A 16,284-nucleotide genomic window follows, 5' to 3' on the forward strand; every position below is an offset into this window, starting at 1 on the left:
TCAATTATACCCCACTGTTGCCATGTAATTGGCGAATGGAGTAGCTGCACAGCTGATGTGCAAGTAATTAGTCACTCAGGAACACCAATTGGTGGCAGGAAACCACATATTACAGGTATCGACATATATAAGGATGACTTGCCAGACATTCAAACCGTATGCTCATACCATATAACTGTTTAAACAGTGTAAGAGAGACGAAAGTCTGGAACGATAACAAGGTATGTAGAACACTCAATGTAAGTGTATGTATAGCCTGGTTTGCATTAATTAAAAGTGTCTGCAATGCATAAAGTGGGAAAAGGTATTTATGTAGTGATGTCCTGCTGAGCATACTAACGCTTGTAGAAATTGTGCGTCCAGCAGTGGGCCACAAGGTAAACATCACAGACACCACAAGGGATGCTACATGAGGACTTTAAACAGAACAATTCCATACCACCCACCATCAGTGGTAGGGTATGTCCAACAAGTACGTGCCATAGCAGGGGATAGTATATGTTGATATACTGTCACAGTAGGCATGTGTATGGGCATATAATGACAATAACATGTCGAAGGTGGTCCCACTGTGCAAGTATGCTTTGCATTATGGGATACTATGTAAAATATGTGTAATGTATAGTATTGTAGGTAGATATGTCAGATATGCTACACAGCATAACAGGCATATCATGCATACCAAAGGTATCCTCTATTGGCATGTACAATAACAGGATACATATGGCTTGTAGTCATGGGACATTGTAATAGCATGATAGCTAATCTAAATGGAAGGGCTACAAAGTAACCATGCACAAAGGACATGTAATAGCTTCACAGGTTCATAGTGGGGTACTATGCAGTCTGGCAAGTCTATGTGTAAGCACAACTACAGTGTTCACACCAGTGGCACCTCTCTAGGGTAGTGTCCTGTGAACAGCAGAGCCATGTGTTACCTGCACCTCTGCACAGTACAGCCACTGCAGTGATCCCTGGCATACATGTGTCTCCCATCCACCAAGTGAGGTATCACATGAACAGTGCTACTGAGTGTCCCTGCATGATGTACATAGGAATCATGTTCCAAAGCATGGTGAGTGTCTGGATTGGGAAAGTAACCCTCAAGCACATCCCACTCATCGTTGCATGTGTGCACATATCCATGAGCATGTTGCTCACAGTGGCTTTTGCTTATGTTACGTATGCAGAGTATATCCATTAATATTGTTGTGGACATGGGCACTGTCTGTTCAGCAGAGGTCACCCCTGAGTATGTAGTATGCAAATGTGTACAGACATGGTGTCCGTAGTTCAGCTGCATACTTTAACTGTCGGAGCTCAATAAACATCATGGTGTGTTAATGTTGTGGTATGTAAAGCTGTAGCTGTTGTGTAAGGTACATCCTAAATGGGGTGTTGTACCTTTGAATGTGTGTAGAAGTCTTGAGTTCAGAGGTACAATGGGTGCCTATGTACCAGCTATACACCCAGTACAGATAAGTGTGGCCACGTAGAAGGATATCCACACCACAGTGGCAATATGGTAATCACAGGAGTGGGTACAAAATACGTGTGTACTATGATTACGTACAATGTGACATGTATGTAGGGGACTACCACCTATGTGATAGTCACTGGGTGAATGGTGTAATGCAAAGGTGATGTCATGCACCTTGTGTCATGCAGCTTGAGGCCATGATATTCATATCAGGTATCCATCACAGTGACACCCGTATGGATGGAGTCAGTATCAGCTGATGGATCAGTCATGGTGCTATGTATGCAGTGGTTTGTAAAGCTAGGCAGGGAAAGTCCCTCTGTGCTAGCCTGTACCTCAGGGAAGCATATACCGAACATGAGGGGCCCTATGACTGAGGACTATGGTATGCTAAGTGTAACTGAAATGCAGTAGGTACTATGGTATGCTACCCTCATTGTGTGTGTCCTGTCCATGAGCCACGTTGCATAACATCCTGAGACATAGGGTACGATGTGCAGGTGGATGTGTATGTTGTCAATACCAGAATGGAGAACGGTGCTGAAAGGCAATGAGAGGACAATGTAGGCTGCGTGGACCCCCGTACCATCATCAACTACCCTGGTAACTGTATTAAAGGAGTCCACCAGGTGCAGGAGTCATGCTCTGGCCTTAACAAGTCCAACCCGGGTGGCATCAAAGGACCGGAGCCCAACAATGTCTCTGTGAATGATGTCCATGATGATGTGCCCCATAGCCGTGCAGAACAGTCCAGTCAGGTGTGAAGGGCAATAGTTCCACTTGTGCATTGTGGCACCACCTGTGTGGAATGTGATAACTGTTGCTATGTGCCATTCAGGGGCCACAATGTCTGATACAAGGCTATTACTGAATATGGTGGCCTAGTGGGAGACATGTCATTCAGAGGGTTGTGGACATCACAGCCTGGGTTTTTGGAAGGAGACATGGGGCCAGTGTCCCAGGACATATAGAGTGCAGGTCAGTACTATGTAGGTGTGACCACAGGGACACCGCAATGTTCCTGCATGGATTGTGGCCCTGTAGTGAGTGAGAGGGTGTAATGTTAGCATTGCATCCATCCGCCAGCTTGTTGCCAACATCACCTGGTTCTGTAATGTTCATGAGTGACTGTTGTATGTGAGAGCAGATATAGGTATTGCAATTGACTACTGACATACCACCATAATGCCTTGTGGTACACCCCAGAATGTGTCGCAGTAATGTTTATGTAGCTAGTTTTGGAGTATGTGACGAGGGATCCCATGGCCCTACCGAGGCTGACCAGTGAGCTACCCGCTGTCATATGACATCTGTAGTAGGTGTTGTAGTACTCATGTAATGTGTATGCCGTGAAGGGTGTGGTGCCGGGATGTGGCTAACAAGGCTGATTAGCATATGTTCGGAATCCACCAATGAGGGGATAACCCCAGGTGTGGAACACCAGTCACATGTTGGTAGTGTTCATGTCAAGCATAATGTTGGTCATGGAGGTGGTGTGTATGGGTTGATTCAGCTGAGTGGAGGTTATGACTCACAGACAGCGTTGGCCTAATGTGTCGGTACATGAGTGGCTATCCCAGTTAAGTGTGGGGTAGTGTCAGTCTCACATCAGTAGTAGCTGTCTGAGCCCTACTATCCAGTACACCAACAAATTAGGTCTGGTAACCGTGGGGTATGTTGTTGAATCCGTAGCTTGTTACAATGTGTATAGCAGTTCTGGACACAGTTAGTTGCACGTGGAGCACCTCTGCTGCATTGTGCTAAGTAACTAGCCAGGATGTGTGTACAACATAGTGGAATATGAGAACACCTCAGCCGTGGGTGTGCCGGTCCAGGTACGTGCCTGAAAGGTATGGTCTGTCTAAAACCTGTCATTGCAGGTGTGCTCTGCAGAGCCTAGAGGCAGGTCCCAGTTACTGCAGAGATATTGAAGTGGTGCATTATAAGGTGTGCCTTGCCTGCGTGCATCACAGAGGAAGATGTCAAGCATTGCATCACATGACCCCATGTTTTGCTTGCCAGTTCCCGTTCTGGTGGTGATTGTTATTGGAAACTGTGCAAGACAGGCAGTATAGAAGCAGCAAGAGCCTTACATGTGACCTGTACTCCCAGGGCTGACAGGTGCAGGTCAACTGTGCCAAAGCATCATGTCGTTTGACCAGGTCAGTCAAAGCGGACAGATACCAGATGCCTGTGGAATGACAGCAGAAGCATAGACGTCTCCAGGCCCCTTAGGTAGTCATATGAGGTACCCATGTCATGATGTTAATGTGACACAGTCAGTCGTTGTACAGTGGTATCAGGTCCAGATGAATGCATAATGCTCCCCAGGTCTTGGCCCACACCTTCAGGGCTACAAGACTGGTGAGCTATTGCATGTCCCTGCACACATAGTCTGTGAAGTTGCATCTCAGGGCAGTCACACTAACATGGAGAATGACAGTCACATCATACCTGGTGAGGTGTGTCATGGGTGCATAGGTTATGTTGCAGAACCAGTTACCCGGCAGCAAGATGTAAGTGACTATCACCTTGTGCAGCCTGCTGAGTGGAACAGCAGTGTGACCACCTACAGAGTCACCTATGACTGGTGTGTTGTGTATGTTATAACACCCTATTGGCTGTATGTGATGGACACACATGAGTCTGTGGGCTATAAGTTGGTGTTGTTGTGATTGGTGATGGGGCTGCCTTTGGTGCCCACACAGAGTATGGAGAGGTACTGCACAAGTTGTCCTCGTATGTGTGGCCTGTGGTGGAGATCATGTGACACTATGTGATGAGTGGGGTGTGTTGCGAATGTTACACATCCCCACATGACTGTCAGGTGCAGTCAGGGTTGGTGACAGCATTACCCCCAGCAGGGCTGCATATGTGCATCCCCCACAGGCTGTTGTGTCGTATGTTGGTAGGTGAGCATTGACTGTGTACATGAGACAATTGCTCTATTGCCACATGTACGACATATACATCATATAGACAGGCAATAGCACTGGTACGTGACATGCCTGTATATACAACCATGTCTCACAGGATATGTGAGTTACGTGTGTACAACAGCTGTTGTACTGTAAGCAAGCTGGAAATGTGAGGACAAACAGTGTACCTGTGAGAAATGGTGTGGAATGGGTGCTATATTAATCAGTAGCTCATGACATGCTCACAAGTTCTGAACAAGTGCTGAGCATGAACATACAATACAGATAGGGTGTTGGATAATATCAACCCAGAAGTGGTGACGACAATCATAATTGGTGGCACCACACTATAACCCTGCTGAGTATGGTCTGCATGTCCATGAACCATTATTAATGTAGATGTTAGCAGTACAGATGTACAAGACAGTACGGATGTTTGATTACAAATACCTTTGCATGTCACAGGAGTGTTCTACCAGTGGCTTGTTGACAGACCCACAACTACAAAAGGTGCCAGAGTGACATGTGCATATCACACCAGTGCCAGCTACAGTAAAACAGGTTTAATGTGTTGTACTCCACCCTCATTGTAACCCATACCACACAGACAAATGTCAGGCATCTGTGTATGTAAGGATGTGAATGGCCATGACCTATGAGCAGTAGCTGTCTCAGTGTTGTGAACAACATACAGAATGGGCTGTGTGGGTGAGGTGTGTGACATATGTGCACATTCTGATGGATGATATCAGCATTGTCACCGCTAGGTGAACATCCCTGTACCCATTAACTACCACCTAGGCTGTGGTCAACATTATGGACACTGTGTAAGGGATGGTGCTGTGCAGTACACCTCCCTGACTTGGTGATGTCTCCAGGCCCCTTAGGTAGTCATATGAGGTAACCATGTCATGACAGGGTGCCAGCCATGAGCATAGAGATCATTGGACAGGCATACACAGTGCTTGGGTGACCAATATTGGACCACATATCACCGTTAAGGGGTAATGGCCATGCGTGGATGGGTGATACCAGCCTTCACAATCCTCACCTCCACTATGCAGCATGCTGTCTACCTTGCATAAGGACATTTGCTACACTATGATGTTGGACATGCTACATGTCCATATCATGATCTGAAAGACATACGTCATGGACAGCCACCATCCTAATACTAGGATCGCCACATGCTGGACAGATCCCTGTGCCATACATGTGACATACTCCCACCATACCATGCAACCCTGTCCATCAAAGCTGCACATGCCATCCCTGTCATACATGGTGTGATGACCACATGGTAGATGTAGTATCACCTGTCTGGATCAGTAATGTGGCACTGATGCACCTCGCGGTGGCATAATGGCTGTCAGATATAGCTAGGAAACCTTGCCCGTACATGCCATAGTTGATAACCATCCCTGCGAATGATGTCCGACTAGCCATTGTCCCATGTTTATCACATGTGCAACACAGGCGATTTGTGGCAGGATGTTGAACAGCTGTACAGTGCTGTGTAGATGTATATGGCAAAACACATGCATGTACAGGTTTCCATGCGTATGTGTGCATTGTCACTGCTCAAGTCCATTAAGGCTGTGTCTGTGTTGATATGTGACATATACACAGCATCAAGGTCAACAGCATTACCGTGGACACATCCAGGCATGTGCAGATAGGTAAGAATACCAGTGCAGGCAAACAGACATGTCCACATCAAGACAGCATTCACATGGAGTATGAATACTGTAATGAGGTGACACACATGTATAGTGATGATATCCAATGCATAACGGGTGTTACATGTGTGTGACACAAACATGTCAGTCATGTCAGTGTCATGATGATTTGCAAAGATAAGTGTGCAGATGTACTAGATGTCATAGAAATGTATGTGCAGCAGTATCTCTGTACATCTCTGAAACTGTGACCTGTCACCATCATTATGTCTTACAGATAATGCCTCGTACACGTCTTCCAGCATACAGCCGCCAGGAGGATGATGTCCTCATCCCGTACCTCCATGAGAACTATGAGGTGTTGTTCAGCCATGTGCCACAGCATGCCCAGCAGCGAGACGACCTGTGGCAGGATCTTCGCAGGAGGGTGAATGATGTGGGTGGCCATAACCGCACCTACCAGCAGGTGCGCAGACACTCTACGGACTTGATATGACATGCAAAACAGCGTGCCACTGCAATCACCAGGGAACAAGGTGGAACAGGTGGTTGGTCACCAACCCAGCCCCCACTCACACACACTGAGGAGCTACTGGCCAGTCTGGGGACACCCTCAGAACAGCATCCACAAACACTAGCTGCCATCATGGAGGTGGGTGTCTCCCAAGCAATGAGCCTGGAGTTTCCTGGTAAGTCAGTACTGCACATATGGCTACTATATCCCATTTATGTGCATGTGTCACTGTACATTATGTAATGTAACAACATATGCATGGTATGTGGACACACATGCTGCATACTACAGTATGCTACCCTGTGTATGCACACATGTGCATACTATATGCTATTGTACAGGCGAATGTGTTAACATGCACAGTGCACCCTGTGGCTGTCATACAGTCATGGATAATGTTTATACTGCTGTGTCACCCCTATACAGGTACCTCTGGCATGCCACACAGACATGAGTCCATTGCAGGTGAGACTGTCATCAGTATCAGGCATGTTAAAGCATAGATCTATTCGCCATGTGGCCAGTTAACACTTGTATTTTAGATTATTTAAATTATTTTAAATTATTTTAAATTATTTAAATTATTTTAAATTAAAAATTTTTAATTATTTATTAGGAAAAATAATTTAGAGTTATTCTTTAATGGCAAGAAAATTGAAGCAAAAGAAAACAGTTTAACACATACTAGCACTTTTAATCCACCACTACATCCACAGTTGAAAAATTTTGAAACAACTGTGGAAACTGTTTTAAGAAGTGCTCTGAGACAGCACTACGTGAAACCCAATTTATCTATGACAGAACAAGAAATGCTTATGGAAATTAGTAAAGATAGAACCTTAAGGGTTATGAAGCCTGATAAAGGTGGGGGAGTAGTATTGACGGATCACATCATGTACGAAGGAAAAATGATGGAAATATTAAATGATTCAGAAAGATATACAAGAATATCTGTTAATGAGATTAACATAGCATATCAAAAAATACAAATGCTTTTGAATGATTTATTAATGGAGGGGTTAATAGATTTAGACACATTTAAATATTTAAATGTGGAAAAACCAAAAGTACCCTCCATTTTTGGTATCCCAAAGGTACATAAGGACGTCACAAACCCCCCCTTTAAGAGTGATAGTATCAGCAGAAGGCTCGGTGACAGCACCCTTAGCAAAATATGTAGATTTAAAAACAAAAGGATTGGTTCAAAATAATGTGAATATTTTGAAAGATTCATGGGATCTGTTGAGGAAATGTCATCACTCTTTATTTTCTGAGATGGTGACTTTTGGAACATTAGACGTGGTAGATTTATTTACCAGTATCCCACATGATGTTGGACTAGAATGGTTTGAAGAGATGTTGGTGGGTTACCAGGCGATAACTCACAATGAATTTAGAACTTTACTTGTCCTGATGGAAATAATTTTGAAGAACAACTTTATTTTTTTTGAAGGCGAATATTTTAAACAAGTTAAAGGGGTAGCAATGGGAGCACATTGTGCCCCAACTTATGTTAATATTATTATGGCCTTCTGGGAAAACAACTTTGTTTTAAATTCCGCATACAGAGATTCATGGGTTTTTTATGGTAGATTTTTAGATGATTTGTGTTTTTTATGGAAGGGGAACAAAGAAACCTTTGAGTCTTTTACAGAATACCTCAATGACACGACTAGTTTTCTACATTTTACATATAAATTTGATGAACATGAGTTGAATTATTTAGATGTGAACATTAAAAAGAAAGATGACGGTTTCACTTCTAGGATTTTTAGAAAAGAGTCGTTTTCCAATTCCTACCTAAACTACAAGAGTTCACACCCACATTATCAGAAAAAAAGTGTAGTGAAAGGTCAATTAGTACGTCTTAGCAGGATGACCTCAGACAATGAGATTTTTCATGAAGAAAGTAAAGTTTTGATGAGATTATTTGCTGACAGAGGCTACCCAGCAGACCTGCTAGACGAGATATTGAAAGAGGTAGTGGAAGGAAGGAATGGTAGATTTGCTCCAATGTTAAGTAAAATACTTACAGACAATGAAAACAGTTTAAGAGAAAAAGCACAAGAAAATTACAGTCCAGGTATCATAACTACATATGATGGTCAGTCTGGACTGGTAAGGAGAATTATAAATAAGGAATGGAAACATTTTGCAAAACTTTCAGATTTAAGGTACATTTTTGACAATGATCCTAAATATATTTATTGTAAAGGAAATACTATTAAAAATGTATTAGAAAGGGGTGGAAATGGACTTGGTTCAAAGAGTATTTTGAGTAAAAAAAAGGGTTTATACAAATGTGGAACCTACAGTTTCTGTTCTTACTTAGTGACGGGTGAACAGTTTTATTTGTCAGTAAGAAAAAGAAAACTAGTATTAAATAAATATGTTAACTGTAACACCAAAGGTATTATTTATTATTACTGTTTACTTGTGTGTATTTTTGTACTGTACTGGCTCTGACTAAGCCGAATATTTGTGTAATTCATTATTTATTATTAAAGCCGGTTGCCACCTTTGATTCAAGGTGCTTGTTTTCAGTTTTATTGTTTTTTTTTGGCACCATCCCTTTCTTTGGTATAATGTTCATACTGCTGTGTCACCCCTATACAGGTACCTCTGGCATGCCGCACAGACATGAGTCCATTGCAGGTGAGACTGTCATCAGTATCAGGCATGTTAAAGCATAGATCTATTCGCCATGTGGCCAGTTAACACTTGTACACTTGATGTTCATTCCATTCATGATATACAGGTCGCATCACCCATCATTCACACAGGCCACCCATGTGCAATATATACAAATGAAATGATACACCAACATGAAACTGCAGTATTTGTCATTGCTACATGTGTGGTCAGCTGTGCATACAATGGTGGAGGTGTTCTACAATGGAGGCTTATGTACTATACATTGGAACAACACGTGGTATGCGAACAGTACCACACAGTGAGCTGTGATATGGGCAGCCCACAGGAGTCACCATTGTGTTATATGCCCCTGCAATGGGTGCACACATTGTGATGTGCCATCTGACATGTCCCAGACACGTAGTGTATTGGCTGCAATAATGTCACACTATCTCATAACCCATACCCCACATACCACACATACAACCTGTTGTCTGCATAGCCCTGTGAATGGTGACATATCTGACATCTATGGGTGTATGTCATATGGGACAACACAGACTTGTGTGATAGATGGCCATCACACACATTTATCATACGCATGTGCACACATGGCCATGGGGGATGGCCAGAGATATGTAGCCACACAGTAGATATGATGTGTATACACCCTGTTTCACATTGTCCACAAATGGTGCAATTATAGCCTTAGTTGACCAATTATACAGTTGATGTGGTACACTGGACATCCTAAAAGCCTGTGCACAGCTAGTGGAGGAGTCACTGACGTCTACCATATAAAATGTGTTGAACATCACGCCTGTGTCATAGCATGACAGTAGTCACCTCTACAGCTTCCACAGACATTGACACCACATCAGGCCACAGATACAGTACATTTCCCTTGCTGTTGTAGGACATCACCGTTAGCTGTGCATCTCGTGTGTGTGGTACATCAATGTCATGTGGGACATGGTGAATTGACAAGTCCGCTATGTGTGGGCATGGTTGTCAGGCAGCTAAGACTCTGTAGTTGTTGTGCAGGGGTGTCATCTGTAGGTCCTCCAGTGACCTGTCACATGACACAGCATGGTTTGGTGTGTATACACCTCAGCATCGTGGGTCACAATCCACAGTTATGTCATGGGTATGCATGCAGTTATGGCTATGCAATGTGTACATATTATGCACTGTATAGCAATATAGATGCCTGATGATGCCATGCAATGGCACAGTGTCTGTACTTCACACTGTAGAGCAATGTAGACGGCTCACACTACCCTTCCATGCACATGCACATTTGCTAAACATGCATTCTACCTTTAGGGCATACAGACAACACTGCAATGTGATGCCCATTACGATGATGTACATGTGTCAGGACACCATTGTGTCAGACATGTATGCGTGTTAATGCACACGTCAGCAGATTACATGACAAGGTCACGTCAGCCATGTGTACCGTTATCCTGTTCTGGTCCACATGGTGTATCACGGGGATGCATGCATACTACCATGATTGTGTGAACTGCATGGCTACTGACATGACACTTGCTTGCTGTAGTGTGCACCCCAGGGGGTATGCTTACTAACACTATTAATGTCTGAGCTGCATGCCATCTGTTGTATCACAGGCACGCTGTATGCTATCTGTCAAATGACATGCATGGTGTGTGTCTGTGTGTGTGTGTGTGTGTGTGTGTGTGTGTGTGTGTGTGTGTGTGTGTGTGTGTGTGTGTGTGTGTGTGTGTGTGTGTCTGTACATGTGTGTGTCTGTGTGTGTGTGTGTGTGTGTGTGTGTGTGTGTGTGTGTGTGTGTGTGTGTGTGTGTGAGTGTGTGTGTGTCTGTGTGTGTGTTTCTGTGTGGGTGTGTGTCTGTGTGTGTGTGTCTGTGTGTATGTATGTGTGTGTGTGTGTGTGTGTGTGTGTGTCTGTGTGTGTATCTGTCTGTGTGTGTGTCTGTCTGTGTGTGTGTCTGTCTGTGTGTGTGTGTGTGTGTGTGTGTGTGTGTGTGTGTGTGTGTGTGTGTGTGTGTGTGTGTGTGTGTGTGTGTGTGTCTGTGTGTGTGTGTGTGTGTGTCTATTGTAATTTAAAGTCTTTCTTTGCATTCACAGGTGATGTAGGTGCGTTACCCTCCTGCGGTCCATCTGATGTTAGTATCCCCACAGATACTAGCCGTGATGAACATATGCATGAGGTACAGGCAGGGTTGTCAGGGGCTGAATCTGTGCCAATGGTTGCCATCCCAGCTATGTCCCCCTCTTCCTCGCACACAGTTCTGCTGCCAACACATACCGCATCGCCAGTGGCCATAGAGGAAGGACAGTCAGCGTCTGTTAGCATGGAACAGGAACATGTGGAGGCTACAGAAGGTGTGTCTCCACACCATGGTGTCAGTGTAATGTCTGCAGATGTGCCACACAGGCATGTGGCCGGTGCTGCTCGTAGGAGGACCTCTGGCAGACATGCACCTGCAGGACAGAGCGCAGCAGCTGGTATCACCAGATGCATGTTCCAGACTGTAATGGCGGCACAGGCATGTGCTGAACAGCAGAACAGAGAAGTGCAGAGGCTGCAGAGGGCTGCTATCCGTACCCTAAATGACAACATCCAGGCATTGGCAAATGCTCAACAGCAGATTGCTGATGTTCTGGACAGGCGATTGGGTGACATGGTCAGAATCCTTGACCGTGGTATGGCAGTCCACGAGCGTGAGCTGTCTGTGCTGGAATATCTGGTAGGAGTGAGGCGTAGGCCACGTGGATGTAGGCCAGCTACACCACCTAGTGCAGGTCAACATGAGCATGCCACTGCACATACCCGCTCCCATAGTGCCAGTAGCAGTAGCAGTGCAGCTGGTGCTGCGCTGTCCACACCAGGACACAGCAGGCCACATGGACATGGCCCTGGATGTTCCCAGTGGGGACAATGTTCCAATGGACATGTGTCGTCGGACAGTAGCCAATCTGTACCTCCGCCTGGTAGTGCCTGTGCAACCCCTGGCAGGCACAGGTCACATGGCCATGGCCAGACACAGTCAGCTGTACAACCTGGTCTGTACAATCTGGAGCTTTCAATAATACCCCTGTGTAGGCCTCACAAAAGGCAGAACTGTGTGCACACATAAACGCACACAGCAAATACATCTGTAGGGCACCACGACACTCACATGCATACTGAACAGACATGTCCAATCATATCACCGGCCCTTACCCACACACATGATGTCACCCATTGGTGCAGCCTATGCCCCTGGCAAACATTATCACCCTGTGCATATGATGAAGCCTGTGCTGCATCCCTGTCATCCACACCATCGGTGCAGGGGCATGCTCAAATGGTCTGATGCACGGGGTGAACAGAATAGTGAGAAGTGTATATTACATTAGTTGTGTACGACTAGTGAGGGAAGTGTATATTACATTAGTTGTGTAAGAATAGTGAGAGAAGTGTATATTGCATTAGTTGTGTACTGTTGACACGCACCAGACATACCATGTAGTACAGGTGTAGCATGCATTGTTATATGTTCACAGTATGTGTCTCAGTAACAACAGTAACAGCATGTTGGTAATGATGCCCTGGTTCCATCCTTATGGTCTACTTGCATGTGCCTACAGGTAGCAGTGTTTGCAGTCTTCCATGTGTAACTGTAGAGTACTCACAGGCACGTATGGCAATATCAGCATGCTATACGTAGCCTCAACCGGACTGCTGGAAAGTCTAACATACCACAGATGTCCAGACATATACTGATCCAGCAGCATGTGTGAAGTTTAATAGGCTACCGTGGCTAGAGACGTGACATCCATACCAGGTCACATCACAGGTATGTTGACATGGTGCAGGGGTTGTACACAGCGGTCTGACCAATGATAACATTAGAGGCCACTTGATAGCATGATGCCTCACTGTGTAGCAGTAATACACTGTCACATTACAGGAAACGGCCCACACTCACGGTGTCAACAACACTATAATGCACACCCCATAGTGTTGAGGTGAGGACACTTGCCTATGTGGTCATCACCCTCACAGTACTGTGCACCCACATGACACGACACAGAGAAAGGACATGTACAGGTAGCCAGTACGGCTGAGACCGATGGCATCAACAGGGTAGAAGACTGCATCACCATGAGGGGTTAGGGATCCTGTGTGTGTTCTGTATGGTGGCATACACCCTCACTCCATGCACCAGACAGCCATACATACATACACACATGCACACACACACACACACACACACACACACACACACACACACACACACACACACATACTGTGGAGACCACAAATGTCATACACATACGGATAGCTGATGTGTGTGATACACACACCACACCTGCCTACATCATGCTTTCCACACTGTAGTATGTACAGATGTCTACAACAGTGTACAGGGGTGTGTAACAATTGGGATGTATTCCCCACCATATGTGACATATATGGTCACACATGCAAACACACATGGCAGTACTGTGAATGATACACCTGCTATATGATGATACATCTGACAGACATGCAGCAGTATTGGCCACATTATGTGTACCAACACTAGGTCCGGCAATTGTGCTGCTATATGCACATGGGAGGATGTAAGTGTTACAGGTGTCAAGTGATGTACAGTCGGTAACACCCGACAGCTGTGTAGGTTTATGTATTCACCGTCAAGTAACAGTAACATAGCGTACTGTTTGCACATGTAATGATAGGATGGTGTGTGACACACCTGTGAGCCATCCCCGACGAACATCCATCTACACAGGTGGATCACCACTTTATGTACACACATCCATCCATACCTGATGTACATCCTACCGTACTGTCAGTATGTCACCATATACAGGTGTCAATGATGGGGCTGCATTGCAACTGCATGTTGTAGTTAGGCACAGATGAGTTACTTACATCAGCTACTGCACATGCATGGTAGCTGCATGCACACTACAGTTTGCACATGTGTGTTGGTCCTACATGCCTGTCATGTAGCCATGTTTGTATGCATTGCAATTGGTGGACATGTGTGTTGACATACATAACACATGAACTGTTGTATGATATGATGGGTGTCATGAGTAACTAATACAGAGGGAATGTGTCCTCGGTCAACATTGCTACCTCATGTACTGTTAGCATTCAACAGCCATGGACCCACCTTCCATTTGCATGCGTATGATTGCTGTAGCCACTTGTCTTCATGGAGGACAGCAAAAGCTATGCTATGTACATATGTGTTGTGTGTGTGGTCCATGCACATATCCACTGCAATTACATGTATGACATATCCAAACATGTGTGTTCATTGGTGTACAGCAACAGTCATCTGTCACAGCTGTGTAAGACCCAGGGCCCCTGGTATGTGTAGAGCCGACCTGGTTATGTACAGTGGTATCATTTCAATGCATAACACATGATGGAACCCTGACGGTACATGTGTAGTCTGCACAGTTGCTGTACACCTATGTACAGTCCACTGGTCATGAGTCACACGGTGTTGTGTTGATGTATGGCTGTGTATTGCTGGTTCAACGATATGGTGATGTCTGAAAGCTACATTGTAGACTGCGGTGTGTACCTCTGTGATCTGCACCTCAGACATCTGTGATGGCTCCTGAGTGTGTACTGGTCAATACATGTGAGTGGTCTTCATGTACATGGTGACAGTAATACCATACTGTGCCCTTCCATGTTTAGTATCCATGTGCATGCAAGATGGCCCTTTGCAACTGCTAAGTGTGTGAGCATGCCCAGTACGCCGTTGTGTAGTTGGACACACAGTACATTCCAAACTGCGCCCTTACATGTTTAGAATCCGTGTGCATGCAAGACGGCCCTTTGCAACTGCTGTGTGTGAGCATGCTCAGTACACCGTTGTGTAGATTACATTCCAAACAGACGTGTGATACTAAGCATGTGGGCATGGCCAGTGACACCTTGTGTCGGTGATGTGCCTCTGTGTATGGGCATGGCCATTGACATCCTGTATAGTGATGGTGGACATCCAGGCAACAGATGTCCATTTTTAACGTCACAATGGATGCCTACATTGAACACACGTGTTGACTGTCTTGCAGGGTCTACTGTCTGTGGCACGTCCCGTATCTATGTAGTGTTGTTGTAGTGCTCTGTAGATATTTAGTTGCCCCAATCACACCACTGCCATGTGTTTGTCTACATCTACCTTGGGACAGTAATATGCTTTCAGACTGCTCACTCTCTATACATTCCCTATCGGCGTCCTTGCCTTTGCGGATGATGTCACCCACCTAGAAGTATGCCTCTGGGAGTGCTGTGTTCAGTACTCTTGGTAATTCATTCTGTAAATGCATAATGCTGTAGTGTGATAAGGTAGTTAGGTGTATGTTCGACTCCCAGCCCTGCCAAGTGTGTGCCTCTGTGTGTGTGTGTGTTTCCAGCTGCCTGGGGACACAGTAGTGCTTTTAGATGCCTCACACCACATACATTCCCTATCGGCATCTTTGCCTTTGTGGATGATGTCACCCACCTAGAAGTATGCTTCTGGGAGTGCTGTGTTCAGTAATCTCGGTAGCGCGTTCTGTAAATGCCTAATGCTGTAGTGTGATAAGGTAGTTAGGTGTATGTTTGACTCCCAGCCCTGCCAAGTGTGTGTGTGTGTGTGTGTGTGTGTGTGTGTGTGTGTGTGTGTGTGTTTCCAGCTGCCTGGGGACACAGTAATGCTTTTAGATGCCTCACACCACATACATTCCCTATCAGTGTCTTTGCCTTTGCGGATGATGTCACCCACCTAGAAGTATGCCTCTGGGAGTGCTGTGTTCAGTAATCTTGGTAGCTCGTTCTGTAAATGCGTAATGCTGTACTGTGGTAAGGTAGTTAGGTGTATGTTCAACTCCCAGCCCTGCCATTTGTGTGTGTGTGTGTGTGTTTCCAGCTTTCTGGGGACACAGTAATGCTTTTAGATGCCTCACAGCACATACATTCCCTATCAGCATCTTTGCCTTTGCAGATGATGTCATCCACCTAGAAGTGTGCCTCTGGGAGTGCTGTGTTCAGTAATCTCAGTAGCGCATTCTGTAA

The sequence above is a fragment of the Protopterus annectens genome, chromosome 7.part0, assembly GCF_019279795.1.
Source record: "Protopterus annectens isolate FY-2018-M chromosome 7.part0, PAN1.0, whole genome shotgun sequence".
In the NCBI taxonomy this organism is placed as follows: Eukaryota; Metazoa; Chordata; order Ceratodontiformes; family Protopteridae; genus Protopterus; species Protopterus annectens.